Source organism: Pholcus phalangioides, unplaced genomic scaffold, assembly GCF_987345545.1.
Source record: "Pholcus phalangioides strain wild (caught in Gottingen) unplaced genomic scaffold, Ppha-v1.0 ptg000024l_1, whole genome shotgun sequence".
NCBI lineage: Eukaryota > Metazoa > Arthropoda > Arachnida > Araneae > Pholcidae > Pholcus > Pholcus phalangioides.
The window spans coordinates 11,444,374-11,467,145 of record NW_028301616.1 but is presented as its reverse complement, the minus strand read 5'-3'; the positions used below and the strand labels follow the sequence as shown (position 1 = coordinate 11,467,145).

The 22,772-nt window shown below is 36.4% G+C and overlaps 1 protein-coding gene across 2 annotated transcripts in view; it reads left to right on the top strand.

Moving 5' to 3' along the window:
* The first annotated feature begins 425 nt into the window (after nt 1–425).
* LOC149068732 (glutamate receptor ionotropic, NMDA 2B-like) overlaps nt 426–22,772 on the top strand; it is a 194,383-nt gene continuing 172,036 nt past the window's right edge. Inside the window, exon 1 of one of the 2 annotated variants that reach the window (XM_089250804.1) lies at nt 426–715. The gene's annotated coding sequence lies outside the window, so the exon portion shown is untranslated. Of the gene's footprint in view, nt 716–954; nt 1,023–22,772 lie in introns of those variants that run through there. The other variant, XM_089250805.1, reaches the window with a different exon arrangement.

Genomic DNA, 22,772 nt, shown 5'->3' with positions numbered 1-22,772 from the left:
GAAAATTTTTGGTGCCCCGACACAGTCGAGACGCACCTGGCCTCGTGCCTAGCAAAGGCGGCAATGCAATCAGTTCCTGGACCACATAGATTCGGAAACAGTTTGGGAAAAACCCTCCACGTCCCCATTAATCCTCATATAAATTTTCACCTACCCACGTGACGCGATAAGATCCAAGGATGTGCCCCATCTAAGATTTCTTATCGAAGCAATGAATACAAAGTCCCTTTGAGTAGCGGAGAACCGATTGGATGCACCTCGTTATCCCGAAGACAGGCGCATGCTCGTATGGTAGTCCTTTTTTTTTTCCCCCTCCTTGGAAAAGGCACAGGATGGTTGGGAAAGAGGAAAAATCCCTAGGAGGAGTTGAATCCTCAAAGAGAGAGGAATGTCTCTACGCCACAGCCAGATTCCTCTGAAAAACATCAGCGAGTGGAGCTGCTGCTGCTGCTGCTGTGGAGCAAAGCACGCACACACAGGACTTTGATGACATTCCATCGCCGCTAAAGACTACCAACGCAGCAGCAGCGTGTTGTTCGTTCGCTATAGCGAAGAGATAGAGAGAGAGAGAGCGCTATAGCTCTTTCGCACTTCTTTGGTTGAGAAAAAAGTCTTATTATTATTGTTTGTTTTTTTTTGTTTTTTTTTTTTGCTTTTTATGGAAAAACTGTTTTTTTAGTTGTTTTTGATGCACCCACGCAACGGTCAGTTCAAGGTGAGGAGCCAAAAGTTTTACATTTTTGCACCAGTGTTCATGCATGTTTAAAATGATATATTTTCTGGCATTTTTTGGAATTTTTTTTTTTTGAATGCCGCAATTTTCGTGCATAACGTTTCGATATTTTAGGTGTTGCTCAGATCGTGCAGATATAATTCATGTTTGCGCACGATTTTGTCGTGTTCCGGTAATATCTCACTGAAATTTCTTTTTTCCTCCTATTATTTGCTTCTCGACTCGATCGTTGTGCATTTAAGAATTCGCATACAGGGCACGCCGCATTTGAAGTTCGTTCCATATTATGGTAATTTATAGCAGAGTTTGAATATTATTTTCATTGCATGATCATTATTAATTTTTTTTATTTAATATTTGGAAATATGTTTAATGTGAAATATGAGAAAAAAAACATTCAGAATATTATTTTTTCAAGTTTTACAAAATATTTTTTTCAAATATCACAAATATTTTTGATATAATTTCTAATTATGACAAAATATCATTTTTTTAAATATTACAAAATATCATTTTTTTAAATATTACAAAATATCATTTTTTTAAATATTACAAAATATCATTTTTTAAATATCACAAAATATTAAATTTTTTTTAATATTACAGAATATCAATTTTTAAGTATCGCAAAACATTAATTTTTCAAGTTAGTACAAGTTATATTATTTGCCAGTTTGATCATTCCTTTTGAAGGAATATAATAAATAAGTTTTACAAAATATTTTTAATAAGTTTTACAAAATATTTTTAAATATCACTGATATTTTTGTGAATATTGCGAATGTAATTTTTAAATTTACAGAAATTTCAGGTTTTTTTGATATTACAAAAAATCAATTTTTTTAATACAAAATAAAATTTTTGCCAGTTTTATCATTCTATTTGAATAAGAGGTAAAATAAGGATACTTCAGTCTTTTTAATGTCATATTGAAATCGATTAATTTAAAATAATTTTGATTTTATAAAATTTAAAATAAATTTTGGAATTTTTGAATGAACTTTTTAAAATTCTCTTTTTTTTCAGAAATTGTCAATTGAATAATCACTTAAAATACCAAAATCAGTCAATTTTTATTTTTAATGAATAATTATAAATGATAAAAAAAAATTATAAACCTACAATGAGGTAAAATCAAGATATATGAAAAAAAAATGTATTTTTATGTATTGCTGAAATGGATTGATTTAAAATTATTTTCAGTTTTTTGAAATTCAAAACTAACTTTTCGAAAAATGAATTGTATGAAGTTACAGTTGACTTTATTTTTCAGAAATGGCAATTTTTTTAAATATATTTTAAGATGCATTAATGAAAAAATTAATCACAATTTAAATTACAGTATATGCATAACTTTCACGATATCAATGAAGAAAATAATTGCTGAATTGGAGAATAAAATACAATAAATTGGATGAATGACTAAGCATTTGAATATAAATGAAAAAAATAAAACTTGTTAATTCCATGTCTAGTCGAAATTAGTATTTTCAATTAATAATAATTGTTAATATAAAATGTGAAAAAAATCGCAACATTAATTTTTTAAACATTAAAAAAGTATTATTTGAAAAAATAATACTTTTTAATGCGTAATATAACGTTTAATGAATACGTTTAATTACGTAAAATAATAATTCGTAAATATTAATTCGGAAATAATATTTTTGTCCATTTTATTAAATTAAAATGTTTAATACAAAAATTATAGTAAATTTACATGGATATTATTTTCGTTTTACAATGGATGAATAAAGAATTATATAGACTTCTTTGAAATTTCAATTAAGTTTTCGATTATTTTCTAAAAATTATAGTCCACTTTTTTTTGTATTGATTTTTCCAGAAATTACATATCTTGGTTGATTATATAAATTGATAAATGAAATATTAATTACAATTTCGATAAGTAGAATGGCTTTCAAAGTATACAGTAACTGAAGGAAATATCGTTAGAGAGATGTGTGAAAATTTTATCAAATTTTAAGAAATTAATGAAAAGTTTCGAAATTAATTGATTAAATTAATTTTTAAAATTAATTTTATATATATATATATATATATATATAGTTTCTGAAATAAATTTTGATTCAAAATTTTTAAGGGAATTTTGATTCAAAATTTCAAGGAATTTGAATTGAATTGCTTAAACAAAAAGTTCAAGAAATTTATTTTCTAACGAATTCTTAGAAAATTAAAGTTTAAATTCTTGAACGATTTCTTTCTAGAAAGTTAAAATTAAATTTCATAATGAATTTTTTAAAATTTCAAGGAAATAGTTTAAGAAAAATATAAAGTTGTGGCTGATGAACTTTTATAAATTTAATGGGGCAAAAAAATTATTTCCATGGCAAATAAACAAACAATAACATTTGAAAAAATTTATTATAAGTGAATGCTTTATAATCGAGGAAAACAAAAAAAATCCAATTACATGATTAATAACTTTTCTTTCGGGAAAAAAATGCATGAAAAACCATAGAACAAACACAGTGAGAAACAAATTTCTATACAAGACAGGTTTAAAAAAATCTAATTACATAATCATTAAATATGAATTGGGTATTTTTAATTTTTAGGAAAAACAAGCCAAAATGTTAAAAAATAGTTGGAAAAAACCCTCAAAAATGAAGAATCCATTTTGTGATCAAAAATTGATCATTTTAATCATGATTCGCAAACTATGAACAAAATTGATTTTTTTTATATCATTTAATTAATTATTTGAATATTTCTAGGCATTTAAATTTTATTTCAATTGTATATGAAACTGAAAAAACTAATTTCGATTTTGATGTTTCTACGTGACAATTTACAACATTTTTAAATTTTGTTTATTACTATTTTTTTTAGCATAAATACGTAAGAAATTATTTTTTATTTTTATGTATCAACGTATAGGAGTGTATGTGGAATACAGGGTGTCCCATAAATCCGTAAATAGTGTAAAAATTTATAAAAAAAAATTGAAGAAATCGGTATATTTGAATGATGTTTGCGAAAAAAGTTATTTTCACAAATGGAGAGATTTTTCATAAAGAAAAAAAAAATTAGTTCAAATTTTTGTCTATAGATGACGCTGCACAAGAGTATGGCAGACGTGGCTGGACTTGAACCATTCTTCAGTCTCTTCTGTGTCCGAAACCTTTGTGAAAATTCAACCGCTGATTCGTGGCTCGGATGAAACCAATTTTGCCAATGGTGCTTTATTCACCAATGACAACATCATAATGAGAACCTTACGTACGCTCCAGTTACACGAAAATTCAGAATGGAGCTGTTAATCTTACGTCCTGCGTTTTAAAGGGCTCTGATTTGCGAGTTTGAATAGTTTTCTTTCGTGCAAAGTTACCGTCTATCGACAAAAATCTGAACTATTTTTTGTTGCCCCTCCCCAAAAAAAAGCCCCTTCGTGAGAATAACTTTTAAGCAAACCGCATTAAAATTTACCAATTCTTTCAATTTTAAACAGTTCGTAAACTACAGTGTGATCATAAATAAACTGACACTACTCGGACGTATGTAGCACCCATTCTGATTTAGGTATTTTGGGGGAACTTTGTACTATATAGGATATACGGACCACGGAGGAAAAACGAAGATTCAATACAGAAAAGAAATAGTTCAATTTTCGACCAATAGGTAAAAAGCGGTGCTTTTTATTTTAGTAATATTTTCCCATTAGTCCACATAACTTATATACCAAGTTTCAATGGAAATACGTTCACCACAATGGGCGCTACATAGGTCCGAGTAGTGTCAGTATAATTAAGCTCAGTAATGCCAGTTTATATTTACGAGTTTTATGGGTCACCCTGTTTAGAAAATGAATATTTTAAGTGGAAATTTCAACGCGAATTCATCAATTCAAATCTACGTGGAAAGTCGCGAATTTCCGACAATATACGAATATGTCCGCCACTTCTCATATATTTAAAATCTTTGCATCGACTCGACCATTCAAAGAATTCAATTTCGATATTGTGCGGTGTGAATATATATCTCGTGTTTTGGGCCAACAGGAACCTTCGCGATCAAATCCAATTCAACTAATGGATGTTTGACAATGAATTTTTCCGCGGTAAATCTCTGCAGAGATTTCAAGCCTCGTTAATTTATTCGGGGAACGCTCGTGAGAATTTCACCCCATTTCACTAGGATATGCATCACATACATACACAAAAAAGCCTTATGCATCGAAAGAATCAGTCTTTCAGCGTATTGAGTCAAAATTCAGATTTTACAACAGAAAATTCCGGAATGAACCATGAAATTTAATATATAACTGGTGTGAATCCTGATCACCGACCGCATTTTTAATTACTGTCGAATGTATATTACTAAGTATTCCTAATTCTTACCCAGAAAATTAAATTCTCACATTCTTCCCGGTCATATCACTTCATCTTTGGGGCCAGATATAAAGTATAACTTATATGAAAGTTCCAGTTGAATGTCTTAAAAATTATTAAAATGTCAGCAATACAGTGAGCTGTAATTCAAGTTACTTGCTGAATTTATATTTACCTTATTTACTTACATTAATCTATATTTATTTCCCTTATCTTGATGGTAATGGATCTTCCATTACTTTCGATTCTTTCTGTCATTTGATTATTTTAAAAATAAGCCACTAGAATTTTACGAATGAGCATGTCTGACGCTACAAAAGAGAAACGCTTGAACGTAATACGTGCATGATGGGAAAAAGAAAATAAAAGAATAAAGAAACTAAAAGAAATATTCCGAGATCAGAAAATAATAGAAATACCAATTTGTGGAAAATCCCTTATCGTCTTGGCTACTCGCAGCAAGTAACTCAAATTACAGCTCACTGTATCGCGAGATTTTTCTTAATTTTTGCGACATTGTCAACAGTGCGCACTGACATTTTCCGTAACATTCTCGTGGAATGTGTGAGCTTAAGTGCTAGTTTTATATACTTGAAATTACAGAACAATTCACTCAGTATTTTTCTTGAAATTTGAAAAAAAAAATGTGTACGCTCAAAAACGCCCACTGACTTATGGCTATAAAGTGCACCTTCCTATGGCTCATTATCCAAGTTCAATGTGTCTTACACTCTTCAGCAGGTATCTACAATTTTTGTACAGGGTGTTCTGTAAGTGATAATGTGGCATTTATCTCGCGAACCATCCGTCGTAGAAGTATGATTAAAATTTAAGAAATTCTCTAAAGGCGTTCAAAAATTTCCCTGTACCAATATTGAAAATGAAAATGCAGTGTGTTACACAATAGAAAAAATCTAATTTTTTAATACGGTCCCCCTTGTCGTCTAACCTACAATTAGAAACTTGTTGTCCTGTACGTCCTGACGCCAACAGAAAAAAAAATCGATGTTACTAAGTGCAATATTAGGGGAGTAAAGTGTAATTAGGGGAGAGCATGCCATCACATCTGCTATCTTACATTTGTGTGCGTGCGCGCACGTGTGTGTGTGTCGCATTATATACATAGAATATAAAAATTGGAAAAATGGCGAAATATGTTCTAGAAATAAATATAGTAACATGCATTTAAAAACATGTCACAAAATATGCACTTAAAAATGCTAAAATATGCACTTAAAAATGCTAAAATATGCACTTAAAAATGCTAAAATATGCACTTAAAAATGCTAAAATATGCACTTAAAAATGCTAAAATATGCTCTTAAAAATGCTAAAATATGCACTTAAAAATGCTAAAATATGCACTTAAAAATGCTAAAATATGCACTTAAAAATGCTAAAATATGCACTTAAAATTCCAAATATGAATTAAGAAAACTCAAAATATGCACTAAAATAACTGAAAATTATACGTAATAAAAAATACGTATAAATACCATAAAAAATAAAAAAAATAAATCACCATGGAAGAAAAGATGTGTTTTAAAATGCATATTTTACATTCCTTATAGGGCATTTTACAAAAAAAAATGCCCCCACACATATACGGGGGTATGACATTTTACTGGTTGGTGAATCACTGATCCCGCAGAGGCATACTTCCAATTACAAAAAGTGTCCGAATAACGTGTAGTACAGATATGTCATTCATGTCGCAAGTTGGATGTCTAATTATTAAAAGAGATTAAATTTTCACGTGTGCCCAAAAACACAGTAAGAAAGTTGTTGCCCTGTCTCTTTTGATGCCAACTAGAAAAAAATCCTTGTTTCTAAATGCAATATTTCCTTTGTAATGGCGAGTAATAGGTGTGGAGAAACTCTGTTAAATTACTTATCCTTTATATATTTAAAATGTTTAGCATTATACTTTCTTTCTTTCAAACCAAGCACACCTCAGGTCTACCGCCATGGGCAATTTATCACCTAAGTTTTGCCAGAGGTGTAAGTGTGTGTATATCTAATAGTCTGAGTGCATATCTATTGTGGTGTGTCTGATTTTTCAGCGCTGTCACCTATATTTCAGAAGTGAATCGAGTTGAGCGTAATGGTTGAATATTTGTACCGTTCGTAGGTCTATATTGCTATCCGTGGCCAGACTTTTTAACGCAGGGATCGACTCGCATCTCGTAGTCGGGAATCGCAGAATACAGAATGAATCGAGCACGTCGAGGCTCTAACGCTATTGCAATTTAAGCGCAGTGGTCATAAGACAGCGGACGTGCCGGGGAAAACCTACCGGTGTATCAGCCAGGCGAAGCCACCACAAGCCAACCCACCACCCTAGGGCACCCCTCATCAACTCACTCACTACCATGCCTCCATCCCATTCCCAACCCAACAATACCCCAAACCCCAACTGAACATCCTCAGCAAAGTCCCACAACAGCCGGTATCCGACCACCCAAAAAGCCCCACACCACGACCCGCGACCGAAATCCCCCCCCCCCAGAACCACCCCGCCCCTTCATTACAAGCTAGAGAATTAGTAAGGAATTACGCTTATAGAATTTCATTATAAATCAAAACAATAAATGGTTACACACAAAATATATTTACAGACATTTGGATACTTCACGACGCAGGACTTAACAGCTGGGAATCGCCGTGAACACACTTAAGCCGACAACCACTGTAGCGCAGGTGGGGGTTCGAACCCTGGTACTCGCGATGCGAGTCCGTCACTTTGACCACCCACTGGACCACCACAGCGGCACATGGCTTTTAGTTTGACGATCTGCCAGAATCGCCGTATTAGCCTCTTTCTCGATGATAGTCATCAACGATGCTCACGGCATGGAAACGGTTAAAAACCTTGATTGCATACATTGCAAAAAAAAAAGACATGTCAAATCGAAAAATATTCGTTTCAATTTCAGAAATCAGTCTAGATCGTGATTTTGACGCGTTTTCCCTCGAATAGAAAATATTCGATGTTATGTTTATAGGTAATAGGGAAAAATATCATTAACGATAGGATTGCATCATTACATAAAATGGCGTCATTGTTCGTGCTTTTCTCCTGGAATAAAAAAAAAAGGAATGTCGTCGCAAGGAAGGAGCCAATTTTCTTGATGGAACAAATGAGCAGTTCCGTATTTAAATTTCTGGTAACATGTCAGACGACGTTGTTTTGTAATTTGCATAATTCACGCGGTGAGATGGTTCAAGTAATTACAAATGAAAAAAATATTTACAGAGACACGTCATTTACGGAGTTCGCTTTTAGCAGAATAAATAACAGCGAGGAAATATGGTAGTTATACAAGCATAGGCGTACGCAGAATTTTCTCGGGGGAGGGGAGGAGGGGGGTTTCAAAGATTTTTTTCTTCTGGGCGGGAGGGGGTTACTACGTATTTCCCTGCAAAATGACACTATAATCTTGACTTGCGTTTTTGCGTACGCTAATGTGCGCTCGCATTCACACACACGATATTGAGAGGTATGGGGATATCGTACAGCGATATCAATGAGCATTTTGAGGCCCAATACATTGTAAAAGGAGTCCCATCAGTACGTAAATAATTTACGAATTCAAAGAAGGTCGAGGTAATTGCTATTATTGAACGCGATTTACGAAAATGTTGTTCTCTCGGAGGGACTTTTTTGGAAAAAAAAAGTATATCAAACAGCAGATAGAGGACGCTGCACTAAAGCACATCACAGAATTGCGGGAACCCGAACTTTCCTTCAATCTCTTCCGTATCCGAAATGTTCCTAAAGCTTCAGCCAGCGATACGTGGCTGAAGTAGAACAACTTTACCAATAACGCTTTATTCAAAAACGTCAGCATCACAATATCCTTATGTAAGCGTCAGTAACAGTGAATATTCAGAAATGACCTGTTTATCATACACCCTACACTTACAAGATTCTGGTTTGCATATTTCCAGTGACTTGCTTTCGTGCAGTGCCCTCAGTCGACAACAACTTGAGATTTTTTTTTCTGTACCAAAAAATACCCTTTGATGAGAATTACTTTTCACACACACTGCATTCATATATAAACTGAAGAGCCAAAAAAACTGGTACAGGCATGCGTATGCAAATAAAAAGATATGGAACTAATCAGAGTACGGCGCTGCGGTCGGCAAATATAACACAACAAGTGTCAGGCATAGTTGTTAGATCGGTTACTGCTGCTACAATGGCAGGTTATCGAGATTTAAGTGAGTTTGAACGTGGTGTTATAGTCGGCGCAAGAGAGATGGGACATTGCATCTCCGAGGTAGCGATGAAATTTGGATTTTCACGTAAGACCATTTCACGAGTGTACCGTGAATATCGGGAATCCGGTAAAAAATTAAATCTACGACATCGCTGCGGCCGGAAAAAGATCGTGCAAGAACGGGAACCCTTCCGCAAATTGCTGCAGATTTCAATGCTGGGCCATCAACAAGTGTCAGCGTGCGAACCATTCAACGAAACATCATCGATATGGGCTTTCGGAGCTGAAGCCCCACTCGTGTACCCTTGATGACTGCACGACACAAAGCTTTACGCCTCGCTTGGGCCCGACAACACCGACATTGGACTGTTGAGGACTGGAAACACGTTGCCTGGTCTGACGAGTCTCGGTACCAATTGCTTCGAGCTGATGGACGTGTACGGATATGGGGACAACCTCATGAATCCATGGACCCTACATGTCAACAGGGGACTGTTCAAGCTGGTGGAGGCTCAGTGATGGTATGGGGCGTGTGCAGTTGGCGTGATATGGGACCCCTGATACGTCTAGATACGACTCTCACAGGTGACAGGTACGTAAGCATCCTGTCTGATCACCTGCACCCATACATGTCCATTGTGCATTCCGACGGACTTGGACAATTTCAGCAAGACAATGCGACACCCCACACGACCAGAATTGCTACAAAGTGGCACCAGGAACACTCTTCTGACTTTAGACACTTCCGCTGGCCACCTAAATCCCCAGACATGAACATTATTGAACATACGTGGGATGCCTTGCAACGTGCTGTTCGGAAGAGATCTCCACCCCCCTCTTACTCCTACGTATTTATGGACAGCCCTGCAGGATTCATGGTGTCAGTTACCTCCAGCACTACTTCAGACATTAGTCGAGTCCATGCCACGTCGTGTTGCGGCACTTCTGCGGGCTCGCGGGGGGGCCCTACACGATATTTGGCAGGTGGGCCAGTTTTTTTGGCTCTTCAGTGTACAAATTCCTTGAATTTTTAAAGTATTTACGGATTTATGGGGGGGGGGGGGCACCCTGTATATTTCATTGAAAAGGACGTAGTTATGCTAGGGAAAAAAAAATTCCAAATTCCACTTACAGAAATAAAAAATCGACGGAATTTGCTGAAATTGACTAAGAATTTTTATCTTCGAATTATTTTCCAATTTAAAGTCTTTTAAACTGGGAAAATTTGGAAAGAAATTCAATATTCGTTTCAATCAAAATCCGTTCCACGTATAGCGATATGCCATTTAGAATTCTTTACTATGTATCCCCCATAGGAATAGAGAGTTCGATCGATTTCAAGATTCTCTTCTTTCTCATCCAAGAATGAAGACCGATATTTTTTTCGTGCCTTTTTTTTTTTAAATGGTTTCCAATGCGTACGAAAATTTTAAAGTTAATTACTAATTTTTTTGAGGAGTTTTTCTACAAGTTATCTTAGAATATTTCGAACGTCTTTGTCGACTTGATTAGTATTATGTGTGGAAATTCTTACGTACAATTTAAAGATGGTTATAATTTCAATTAAGTCCTTCGTGGAATGATAGATAGATAGATAGATCCACTCACAATCCCGGACTGATGCAAAGCAACTTACTTCTGTTACCTCAAAAGAGGCAGGGTTGTGTCGGAAAAGTTAGAAAAGATTAATAGTAGTGGCCCCCTTGCCCCGTGCTCGAAAGTAACAAATCACTCGCGTCGTTCCCCCTATCAAGACAGCTATAAAGTCGATGTAACGTACAAGCCATTTGACTAAAAATGTATAGCTGAACCCAATGACTAGGGAGAAAAATTGCACGTGCGCCCAGTAGCACATTAAGGGCTACTAAAAAATGGCACATAAGGGCCGAAGACCGCAGCTTGGGATTTCAAAAGAAGTGAGAAGAAGACTTGTGGGGAAAGTAAGAACATGAAAATGTTGAGAATTTTCTCTCTGATCGCTATATTGCAATTTGCTGCCCGAAAGGCGGTATTCACCGATATGGTTTAAACTATAGTCACAATCTTTTCATAATAGATCGACACGGATTGGTTAAATTCAGATTTTGTTAACCAATCTGTGTTGATCTCTTATCCAAAAATCGTGACTACAATTTAAATCATGTCGGGGAATCCAGCCCTTAATGAGATGGGTTGGAAATGAAGGCGCTCCCTATCGGTGTTTGCCTCAAGCTAGTAAGGAAAAACATCGTATATCTATATCCTCCTACGGATTCGAACCCTGGTATATACTGCCAGAACCTTCATGGAAGTAGACGAGCATCTTACCACCACGCCACTCTGGCGCTTCCTTCGCGGAATGATTGTATGATGTAAAATTTATTAATTATACGATGTTTTTAAAATATAAGTGACTTGCCGAAAAGAAGTTGAGAATTTTATGGTTCATTTAGAAATTCAATTAAAACGCGAGAAAAGAAATGAAGAAACGGTGGTTGAACTTTCCGAAAAATGATTATTTAGGTATCAAAACGAAAAGTGAAAAACTATACGGCCCTAATTCAGGAGCCTCATCAAAAAATATTTAAAAAAAATTATACTCATGGTAGATACTATGATGAAGTATCCATGAAAACTTTTCATCTGCCCTTATATATTAAATTACCTGAATGTATTGAGCACTGTTTGATACTTCAGTGAGCACGAGGGTGCTCGCGCGCGAAAACGTTGAATAGGAATGATATATATATATATATATATGCATCACACTCTACCATATATAAATGCTAATAATATTCAGCATAAGCACTTTATCAGCACCATCTAGGATAAGAAGGCCTCCGCACGAGTTGCCAAGTTCACATGGAACGTCATCAAGACTACCTAGCAAGTTTGCCACATTTCAAAACACAGCATCCTATTTCGTTTCTTCTTATTTTGGCGTTGAATCTTCCTGATTAGCTCACAAATACCACATGATAATTGGATGTTGGGCATAGGAATCGCCAATTCTGAGCCCGATCATTTCTTTTCCGCACAACGATGATACTACTTCACCAAACACCAACTCTGGCCATACCGCTATATTGCAATTTACTGCCATTAGTGAGATGGGTTGGAAGTGAAGGCGCTCGAGATATGTGGTGGTCGCCTCTAGTTCGTTAGGGAAAATATCTTATCTATATCCTCCCTTGGGTTCGAACCCGGGATCCTGACAACAACCTTCACGATAGTAGACGAGCATCTTACCACCATGCCACTCGGGCACACAACGATGATACTGGCGCGCAGGGAATTTCCCCCCCCCTGAATATTATGAGGGAAAATGGACTACTCGCTGTCGTCACGAGCGGCTTGCCGAGGCCTTCGATCTCTAACAGGTGCTGACTTTATATGCAAGTAATGTTCACCTGTAACTCAAAGATGGTTGATTGGGAAGGGTGTGGGTGGAACTTGAAGTGCGACTACCTTCCGTGATGTACTCTGAGTCGGTCGTTTTGTTCTGACAAAACGTACGAAGAGCTGAACAATGAAACTTACAAAAATTTGTTCAATTTGTGTTTTTTCGAACGCGTTTCGCGACCAATAAACATTAAAATATTCATGATGTTTTAATTTATTTTACTTTATTGAAGCATAAAAAAAAAGAATTTTTTGTGCCAATCGATTAAGTAATATTAGAAAATTCAAGAAATTGTTCAATTTCGTTAATTTCCATAAACATCAATTACGATGCGCGACCGGAAGATATCAACCGATTTAAATATTTTACGTCGTTTTTCTTATTATTAAAGGAGGCAACTTTCCCGCACTATAGCGACTTGGAAATGAAAACAATTTCCTTCGACTCCACCCTCTACTGTACACATCATCAAAAGAAGACACACCCTTACGGCAAGTTTGACGTGCGAATGCATGAAATCAGGATCATTTCAATCCTTCAATGAAATTTGTACCAGATGTTTACTTGGGACGTTGATCAAGTGCTCGTGAACATTAAATCGGAAATGAGCAACGAGCACTGTGGGTGCTTCAGGGAGAACTGTGGTGCTCGCGAGCAACGGGTTGACGATGCCCATTGTAGTAGGAAATCATTAAAAATATTGTTTGGCCATTGGTTTGTTTGTGGAAAAATAGATCAAACCAAAAAAGACTACAGAAATTTTCGCCAAAATCATGTTTTCCTCATCAATATCTTGGCGGATATTTAGCAAAGGATATTATGGAGTAAATTCCTTTTCATATAAGAAACAGAGGAGCCCATATTGTATCAATATTGGCTCAACTAACTTTAGCCCTTCATTTTTTTTCCCTTTGTGATTTATTCAAATATCATTTTACTAGAGGGAATATATAACAGCTCACGTGATATGTTATTAAAATTTTTCCAACCATTTTTCACATTTTATTCAGAATCAACTGCAGAGTTTTTTCTGAATCTATTTCAGAATCAACATAAGAGTTTTTATCTTCGTGAGACATTCTGTATTTTTTCTCCTCGATATTATATATTTCAATTGCAATCGTATATACTTTTGTTCGATCGATTCTCGACTACGCATCGCCAGCGAGGAAACCTTATTTGATTGGCGGCATCGAGCTAATTGAAAAATAAACCCAAAAGCTTTTCACGAAGTGCCTGCCTAGTCTTCAGGACCTCTCTCATCCTGAATGATTTTCAGTCTGCCTATAACCTTCAATTGGCATGTGATCGCCTCTTGATATGGAGTGAATAAAGTTCACTGCCTATATCAATGGATGAAACATTTGTGTTACACATAGGTATCAACAATCCTGAATGTCGATATTTCCTAAATAACTGTGTGATGAAAGCAGTAGCCATACACTCTGACTAAGGCATTGATATAGATCAGAGCCTTTCAATGTCCAGCTATATCAGAAAAATCGTGAGCAAAAGCAACTCTGTTACTTACATAAGAAGGTGCTATTCGAAGTGTGACAGTACGACTCTGATGTGTGCCTTCAACACTTTTGTCCGACCTATTCTCCAGCACGCACCGCCAGTGTGGAACCCTTATTCGATTGGCGACATCGAATTAATTGAAAAAACACAAAAGCGTTTTACGAAGTGCCTGCCTAGTCTCCGGGACTTCTCTCATCCTGAACGAATGCAACTCTTGGGGCAACATTCCCTAGAATGACGTAGACTGATCAAGGACTTGAGACTGCTGTATAAATTTGTCTATGTTGGAACCTATACATCGACTGTTTCATCGAATATAAAGTTCCTGAAATCTCGCACCAGAAGTCACCAACTGTGTATACGTATTCCATTTGCCAGAAAAAACCGATTAGAATCTGATCTCGTTTGTACACCGACGTACGCGTTATTTTGCAAACCACTATCAAGCTTTGACATTTCGGATATCCATTTTAGTTTAATGCTCCCCCATGTATGCACAGTACGTCATTATTTGGCATTTTTCCTTTGATTTCTATCGTGCTTTTTTTTATCATTCTTCCCCGCAAAGTAAGTGCAACCAGCCTTTTGTGGAGGAAAATAAATGAATAAATAAGTAAATTATTCTTATCACTTGAATGTCAGTTATAAATAAGTGAATAAATTCGTTTCTTATCCATAATCGAGATTAAACGAAAGATTCTCTTTTCCTTTCCAATTTTCTTAACTTATTGAATAATCTTCTTTTTTCATTTCTTATGTGTTTTTCTTGAAGGAAAAATCATTTTTTTTAAAGAAAAAATGGGAGAGAGAAAATATTTCCAGGCCCCAATCAAGTTTATGCCCGTTTTTATTAAGTTCTTTTACCCGTTTCTTTATTTCCAGCCCGAAAAAAACACACACACACAAAAGTGTGCTTTTCTCCCTAAAAAAGTGTTTCAGTGTTTGCCAATTTTTCCTCCCTCAGCTCCCGAGGCGGCTCTCATGTCAGTCATTGGAGACTTTTATTACTTTATCTCGGTCTTATTCTATCTGTGTTGGTGTTTATTCACGTAATTTTATTGGTGGCGTTTACTTTTGTCCGCAATAATTTCCCCGGAGCCATTTTCCGGTTTTCATTTAAATAAAATCTAAAGAAATGTTCTCCTGAGGTAGGAATAATATTAAAAGGAACTTTAGGAATTTAATGTTTTTATGTCTTTTCACTTTTAACTACCAAACACGACTAAATATACGGTCTAAGAATTATACGAGAATTATCGCACGATCCTTCTTTCTTGTGGTTTATTCGAGTGGAATTTTTTTTGATATAAAAAGTTTATTTCCACCTGGGACATGGAATGTTTCCATCCAACTGAATGCAATAGGCTCTAATTTCCGAGGGTTCGCATATTTACACTGTTTACTTATATTCGGCGATGGGAGAAATCAACATTCCGTGATTGGTGACTACGAGTGAGAAAGATGGATGAACGTCGAGGAAAGCGGTGTTTCTGTGGAGCTTACAGCTAAAAGCGTCCAACTGTGAATCCCAACTCCGGACTGTATGGAAAATTATTCAAATACTTCTCAGCAACATTTGTCGAGAAGATTGTTTGCTTGCTTGGATAGTTTATCCTACAAAAACATTGCTGAACGTTTGTTCTCTATGACTTTCGCATTTTAAATTTTTTTTTATAAATAGCATAATGCATCTGTTTCTACATACGTGCTTGGAATTCCACAGACATGCTTTCTTTGGCGACGATGATGCAAATGTAGTCAACGTATTTCGACTATTTTTGCAGTCTTAATGTCCAACAGCTCGGTGCTATCATGGGCCTTCATATACTGCGACTCGGCTTATTGGCTGGAATTTTTGACCCTTTGGCTTGCTTGATAACTTTAGTGTAGTGATGTGCAAATGAAAGGCATTTGCTGAAGATTACTGCGGTACCATCGTGGGTCTGATGGATGAGGATGAATTATGTTGTGTTGAAAATTTACGAATGAGTTCAAATCCTATCAGCTTTCCCGTACGGATAATTTTTGTATGGGAGAGAAATTTCTATGAATATTTCTTAAAGCCGAAACGTTTTCTGTTGCAAGCAAAAGCATAACTATCTGTTATAATTCTTAATCTGTTATAATTAAAATGGTTGTTTGTTTCAAATCGATGTGCAGCACAAAAATAAACGAGATGCTTAGCATGACGTTAGGCATTTTTTTTAAATTTATGCAGCATGTTGATGAGTGGTCATAGTGACGGACTCGCATCGCGAGGACCCGGGTTAGAACCCCGCCGTCGCCATAGTGGTGGTCGGCTGAAGTTAGTTTTCTGTGGTTCCCAACTTCAAGGCACAAATGTGAGCCGATCTCCCCGTTAAAAAGTCTCGCCACAGAGAGCAGCAGGCCTACAAACAGCACAAATGTAATTGAAACATATCACATAACTCACTTTCCCTCTGAAACATGATGGCAGCACTGAAAAATCAAACACAAAACTACGTATGCACTCAGACTGTTAGTTACATACGCAGTCACACCTCCGGCACAACTAATTAGGTAGTAAATTGCCCATAGATGGCGACAGACCTGAGTTGTGCTCGGTTTGAAAGAGAGAAAAAAAAATGTTCGATACTTCGCACCAAGTAGCGATGTCAAAACATAGTAACAGCTGTTTTGGCGTATGAAATTCACACCAGTATCCAACATAATATATATTTACATATATATAATTTCGTACCGAGAATGTTGTAAAATTTGTATTGCCTTTCGAAACCAGAAAATATTTTATTTCTGGAATTATAAGAGATAGTTTTTTTTTCATACAATAGGTGGCGGCAGAAGTCTTAGTTGAACAACGCTTCTCATATTTATAATAGCAAGGTATCAATGTTAAATATTAATAGTTTTTGTAATAAATTATTATTTACAAAGATTAAATAGGAAGTAGTATACAGAAATTTGAGAAATTCTCTCCCCGCCCTTCTATTTTCCTGCCGGTTCGCGAATTATTTCTCCTATTTACTGTGGTTCGTGAAATTGCCCACTCAATTTCAGCGGTCTGTAATGAAGAAAAAGGTACACCGAACTGCGCCGTATAAGGCGCAGTCTTTTAGTGCCAATTAGAAATTTCATTCATTGCCTCAGGGTGGGCGTAGAAACTTCAAAAATGAATAAAAACCGGAAAAATAACCGAAATAAAAAACGGTTTGCAGGGTTAAGATCGCTAGGTCACGGGAATTTTTTTGACATCTGATAGGCGCTGACATACACAAGTCAGAGAAAAGATACGCAAATAACGATCAGAAAGCCTCCAAATCGTTTATTACAGCAGCATGTGTTCTCCTCATGACTACCACCACAGGGCATAACACATTGCGAGTCACAAATCCAACAAAGTTTTGTTTGCGTGAAAGAGATGCGCTTTCTACCGTCACGTTTATGCTAGATGGAGCAACTACTCACACTGCTACTCCGGCCAAGGCATTCCTGATACAGACGTTCGGGGAAGACAGGATCATCAGAAGACGTCGCAGGTTCCCATGGCCTCCTCGGTCTCCGGATTTGACACCGGTAGACTTCTTGTTATGGGAATATTTTAAATCCCGGGTGTATCTATACGGTCCATCCAATCTGTCGCAACTAAAAGATGCGATCCGCAAAGAGGTGTCATGTATACATCCGGACACGGTGCATGCTGCCGTTGCTGGATTTGTGACTCGCCCCTGTGGTGGTGGTCATGTGAAAAAACTGCTGTAATAAACGATTTCGAGGCATTCTGTTCGTTATTTTCGCATGTTTTCTTTGACTTGTGTAGGGCAGCGCCACCTATCGGCTGTTTGTTTGTTATTTTCCGGTAAAAAAAAATTACCGTGAACTAGCGATGCTAACCCTGCAAATCGTTTCTTATTTCGGTTATTTTTCCGGGTTTTATTCAATTCTAAAATTTCTACGGATTTTTGCCCACCCTGTAAAAGTTTCAGCAAACAGAGTCTACATAAAATGGCAATTTCCTGTTTTTTATAAATATGCGATACTTATATTGACATTTTGAGTAACCGCACGTAATTTTGAAACTTCTTGTGATTAAAAGTATGTTTATAAACTCAACTGTTGCAGAGATATTCGTTGTGTGAATAATTTGGGGCAGCCCGCTTCGATGAGTTGTAACTTTTGTAAAGGCATATACGGATGGATCGAAAATTCGTGAAAAATGTATTTAATACTGCTCCAGATAATTTCTCGCACAAGTTCTTGGAATGAGCAGATGATGAAACAGTATGCAGGACGACGTCACCGATTTATTCACAGAAACAGCTATTTACAGAAGCAGAGATCGTCACGGAACGCGACCTATAAATAATGTCCCTTCTTCCGACTCAAATTTCAACAACTGCATCAGGTCCGGAAAAGCGGCGCCACATATTAATAGGCAATAGCATTTTTCTGGAATAATCTAGAAGATTCGAGTGACATCTTCACATTTCTGGTTTGGCATTCCTCGAGTCGCTTTCTCAGAGCTGCCGATAAAAGTTCCAACTTGTTGAAATTTTTAGGGATTTACAACAACAACAAAAATGCGTTATCGATTACTTATGGATGAAAAATGAGAAATAATAAAACATAATCACACTATTTACATAATTTTCGTAACAAGCCAGTTTCGTAAAGTCATAAAGATTTCATTGATCTTAACACGGAGAAAGACTTGAAAGGATTCAAGCATTAAAATCAACGGACAAAAGCGTAGTTATTCTGACGAGCTAATTTTCTCAAACATCTTTGTCCTGCACGAGAATCTCTCGAATAATCTCTTCGAACGAGGGTAATAAGATAAGAAGAGAACAGCCAACTGTTATTTCCTCAAGAAAGTGTGAATGGATTGTTCGCATCACGTCACCGATTCTTCCTGGTGTAATGTCCGTCCAAGCATTAAAACATTTGGTCCGAAAAGACAAATCCTCACTTACGCTAGTCGTATCTCCGACTTTTCAAGGGTGATTACCATCATCTGGCTGAAACGAGGCTTGATAGCTTCTGGCAGCGAGCTCTGCGATCAAGCTAGAGTGTACTAGTGTAGTTAAAAAAATGATTTATGAGAGAAACGAGGGACCCAAAAGAGAGAGAATCAAGGGTTTACCTGGATATGATATAACTTCTGAAGTTTCTGGAACACGAATAATATTTTAAGATACAGAGTCTCTAGATCTCTAGAGAGTCTCTATATACCAGTATTCTTCAACCTTTTCGTACTTGCGGACCGGTGAGATTAATTGAATAATTTCGTGGAACGGTGTAGTCCAACCATTATATTTATAACAGGAAAAATAATTTGCCTACCAAGGGGAAAAAAAGGGGTCATAAGATGAAAATTTCTTCTAACTTTGTAATTTATGGCATTTTAACACGCGCGAAGCATCTTTGAGCTGGGATCCCTGCGGCCACCGATCAAATAAAAACGGAACTAGTTGTTATGAATCTCAAAGTAAGATTGGTTGTTAGTTTTGAACCGGTTTGCAGCACTAAAATTATAGTATCTGCTATGATGCTATATACGTTTTTACTCTATGTATTAGTGTAAATTGTATGGGCCATATAATACTGATTACTTGCTTTTATGTTTACTACAAAACAATTTTGCGGCAATCTTAAAAACATAGTAACCGGTATTATGGAGCATAATTTACATCGGCATTCAGCATATGGTTTCATACTGCACACCGGAGTAGAATCAGGCCGATGTAGTGATGGACTCACATCGCGAAGACCCGGGTTCAAGCAGCACCTCCTAGAGATAGAAGGCCTCTGCACTGTTTGCCATAAACGTCATTCAGACTACCTAAACGTCATCAGATTACCTAGCAAGTTTGCCACATTTTGAAACACGGCATCCTATTTCGTTTCTTCTTATTTTTGGCGTAGGATCTACCTGATTGGCTCACAAATACCGCATTGTGATTGGATGTAGGGCATAGAAATCGCCAATTTCTAGCCATCATTTCTTTTCCTCACAACGATGATACTGCCACGAGCAGGGAATTTTTCCCTGAATATTCTGAGGGAAAATGGACTACTTACTGACGTCACTAGCAGACTGCGGAGGCCTTTATCTCTAGGAGGTGCCGGTTCAAGCCCAACTTTCGCCGCAGTGGTGATCAGCTGAGGTTGGCTTTCTGTGGTTCTCAATTTCAAGGCCCGAATGCGCAACTGATCTCCACGTTAAAAAGTCTCGCCACAGAGAGCAACAGGCCTGCAACGAAGCAGTTATTCAATCATTACACTTCACTTATAATTTGAAAATTTGATGGCGCATGGAAGTACACTATAGATAGCATTACACAGCACCATAGGTTCACAACACGTACATGCACATTTCCCAGCATGGGCCAGATCTTCTACCACCTACTAAAATCTCATCTTTGAGACAGAGCGGCGGACCATTCTGGTTAGGAGGAGGTATAGAACACACAACTGATTTTACTTAGGGAATTTATAACACATACCGTATTTTAAAGTGTAAGGAACCTTTGATTCTTCTGGACTTAAAACTTGAGGAAAAAAAAGTTGAAATAAATATACGTGTAATACTATCCGTGTATACGAAACCCCTCCCCCATTTAAGGAACAGAATTTCTGACAAAAAAGAGCATCCTTACACACGTTAAAAAATACGGTAATTCTCATTGATTCTGAACTTATTTCTAGCATTAGTACGGAATGTTTAGTAAAAGTACTTTAGAAATTATTTATTTCACCAATGGTGGAATACATTTCTTTACGCCGTCAAGTCGTCACCCTAATAAGCCATCACTCCGGTTAAGTCGTCGTTTTTCTTTGGTCCCATTCAGCTTCCATAGATAACAATCTTATTAAACCCTCGTTTACTCGTTGCTAATTTCGTGAAAGTCGTCACTACGGGAAAGTTTGAGAGAAAAGCGGATGACTTCTATGTCTTCTTTTAAAAGAAAGTGCTTGATAATAGCGCTCTTGTGGACCGACAATACCGGTTGCCATTGTGTTCAAATGTGATCATAAAATCATTATGTACCAAAACGGAACACCACAAGTAACGGTAGTTATGCTGAGGAAGTTCATTTGCCGACTAGAAACAAAAGTTCTTTAAACGCTAGTTACTGTTTGAGCTGTACCTGATTTCTCCATGCTTCCTCCCCCTCCTCCTAATTAGGGGGCTTAATATTTAAACAAGATATTTGTGTTGCAAAATTACACTTTTTTCCTCAGTTTGAGGCGTTGTAATGTTTGTTCTTCCCTCAAGTCACAAGAGGGCTCCTTTATGCAAAATTACTTTATAGATAGTTTATCATGAATTAGTGATGAATTAAAATCACTAAAATTAAATGTCATGTACATGCAATATTAATGTGTAATACTTCTGTTGTAGAGAAAAGCTAACTAATCTGAATTCTGAAATTTCTGAAAATTTTCATCAATTCTGAAACTATTTCTTTCATTTATTCTAAAATTTTCACCAATTATAAAAGTATTTCATTTATCGTTTCATTTATCATTCTGAAATAATTATTTCTTGCATTTGTTCTAAATTTTCATGATTTCCATTTCCTGAATTTTCGATTCCCCTCGCCCTTTCTCACGGAAGAAAGAATTCTGGGGTAAGGGGAATCCTGCTATTATTTTCGAACCGCTTCTGGTAAGAGCGGCCCTTCGCTGGGAAAACCAGGGAGTTAGATAGAAGTAACTTAAGCCGCCTTCCCGAAATCGTCCCCTCAACATGACCGCAACTACTTCGGCTGCTATTCATCTCTATTTTTCACAGAAATCTAAGCAATGCCTCAGAGAATCCTAAAAATCCACGCAGCACAAGAAGTACAAGTTTTAATCAACAAAAAAATATATATTTTTATCATTGAAAAGAAATATTTTTCCCATTTTTTTTTTACTCACTTTAGGATAAAGAAAAATCCTTTCGATTCCAAGAAGAACATTTTTTTAGCGATTTTCTTTGCAATTTTTGCCCGGACACAGGGATCGAATGTAAAATTCCAATACTGCCCTTGTTTCTAAGAGAACTTTCTATGCCGTGGACTTTTTTTCTGCTTTGGTTTCTCATCGAAATTTCGCAGCTGTGTCAGATTACCAAGACGCATTCTCTGGTATCATTCTCTCTCTCTCTCTCTGCCTTTGTCTTTTCTTATTTTTTCCTCATTCTTTTGAGGTTCGATTTCTTGATCGTAATGGAAGAAAGTTCTCCCGAAGACTGTTCCGTCTTGTGTTACTTTCTTATCCTTGTAACGGGATGTGTGTATGTATATGTGCACCATCCCTGTGTTTCGTCTGCCGTTGTTTCAATGTGCGAGTTTGAGTAATGAAAGAATTTTTGTATGAAATATTTTCTCTTCTCCTATGAACTTGATATTCAATGTGTTAAATGCTAACGATTCCTTCATTTTTTTATGAGAAAGAGTGTCGTGAATAGCCTATCCAATTAGGGTGATCGGGAATCCCAATTTAAAATAAAAATCTGTCCCGGTGGAATTTTGAATTCTCCCGTGAAATTATTGTGTAATATGATTTAGTTCTTATGATCAACCAAATTA